Source organism: Hypanus sabinus, unplaced genomic scaffold (assembly GCF_030144855.1).
Source record: "Hypanus sabinus isolate sHypSab1 unplaced genomic scaffold, sHypSab1.hap1 scaffold_927, whole genome shotgun sequence".
Lineage (NCBI taxonomy): Eukaryota > Metazoa > Chordata > Chondrichthyes > Myliobatiformes > Dasyatidae > Hypanus > Hypanus sabinus.
In genome coordinates, this window is record NW_026781780.1 from 70,128 (window position 1) to 72,197 (window position 2,070).

The following is a 2,070-nucleotide window of genomic DNA, read 5'->3' on the forward strand; positions in this document are numbered from 1 at the left end:
GGGTCGAGAGTCGGCGTCACGGCAGGAGACCCGTGTGTCACCGGTGAGGCCGGAAACACTTTTGCTGTGGGCCAGAAGACCCGAGAGCTTTACTGCCTTCGGGCACGGATCTCGGTTGCTGTTATGTCTCCCACTCGCCGTGAAAATGGGGGACTCATCCCTCTTCCTTATTAGGGGGAGAGAGACCCTGTGGTTTGTCGAATGCCGGATGTAACGTGAAGTCTTTGGGGTCACTGCAATTCTGTGTCTTTGCTGTTGCCTACCTCACGTTTGTGCTCGGTGGTGGTGTTGACGCATTTTGCCGGGATTGTTGCTCGCTGCCGCATTCGGGGAGAGGGGAGCTGGGGAGGGGGGACTTGGAGTTCTCACGTTTAATCGTCGTTCACTCTTTGGGGCACTTCTCTGTTTTCGTGGATGTTGGAGAAGGAAATGCATTTCAGGATGTATATTGCATACAATTCTTTGAATTGAATTGGACCTTTCAACCTATAAATCTTTGAGCACCTAGTGACGCTAAGCAGCCTCGCAGTATGTCAGGAGTATCTGGATAGGGAGACAACGACCAATCCTGATCAAATTCTGGTAAACGAATTCAGATTACCTCAAACAAAAAAGCTGCCCCGCTACTTTGTAACTGCCATGGTCCTGTCCGTGAAATTCGCGTTCCGGCTCACAGCACGGTCCGTGGACTCCAGACTCCGCATCTTCCGGCTGTCCCTTGTCTCATTTGGGCTTAATCCGAGGTACCTGATTCTCGTCTTGTGGCCGAGATTTTAAGTGGCCCTGGGTTCGAGGCTGGTGTCTGTTTCTTCTTGTCAGTATCCTGTCCTTTTCTCTGTGGGGTTTCTGTCGTCAATATCCTGTCCTTGCCTCTGTGTGGGTTTCGTGCTGACGGTATCCTGTCGTCGCCTCCGTGGGGTAAGTCAGGACGTCCGTGTCGTTACCCTACGGTGGGATCTGTCCCTCCTGGTCCTTGCCTCCATTGGGTAAGTCAGGCCATCATTGCCGTTACCCTGAGGCTGGACTGTTCCCTTCCTTCCCTACGCTTGAAGCCCTGCCCTGCAAACTGTGCCTGGAGCCTTGCTTCGCCTCGCCTTGTCTTGCCTTAATAATATTATTAAGGGATTGGACACACTGGAGGTAGGAAGCATGCTGCCGCTGATGGGTGAGTCCAGAATTAGAGGCCACAGTTTAAGAATAAGGGGTAGGCCATTTAGAACTGAGATGCGGAGAAAACTTTTTCACCCAGAGAGTGGTGGATATGTGAAATGCTGTGCCCCAGAAGGCAGTGGAGGCCAAGTCTCTGGATGCATTCAAGGGAGAGAGTTCGATAGAGCTCTTATAGATAGCGGGGTCAAGGGATATGGGGAGAGGGCAGGAACGGGGTACTGATTGTGTATGATCAGCCATGATCACAGTGAATGCTGGTGCTGGCTAGAAGGGCAGAGTGGCCTACACCTATTGTCCATTGTCTATTGTCTATTGCATCTGCCTGGAGCCTTTCCTCGTCTAGCTTTGCCTCTGCCTGGAACTTTGCCTCGCCTTCCCTGTGTCTGGAGCCACGCCCTGTTTGGAACTGTCTCTTTAAGTTCACGCCTCCGCTAGGTGGGTCCGGCCGTTTTGCCGCTACCTAGCTTTGGAACCTTTCTCGTTGTTTTCAGTGTTCTGTGTAATGTGTCCCGGCCCTACGTACTGTACCCAAGGAGGGGTCCCGGCTCTTGTTTTCCATGTTTGTGTCTGTCGCTCGACCCAGGCTCTGTGTTCCTTTCTCTCCCTCGACCCAGGCTCTGCATTCCTGTCTCTTCCTCGACCCAAGTTCTGCGTTCCTGTCTCTTCCTCGACCCAGGCTCTGCGTTCCTGTCTCTTCCTCGACCCAAGTTCTGCGTTCCTGTCTCTTCCTCGACCCAGGCTCTGCGTTTCTGTCTCTTCCTCGACCCAGGTTCTGCGTTCCTGTCTCTTCCTCGGCCCAGGCTCTGCGTTCCTGTCTCTTCCTCGACCCAAGTTCTGCGTTCCTGTCTCCTCCTCGACCCAGGCTCTGCGTTCCTGTCTCTTCCTCGACCCAGGTTCTGC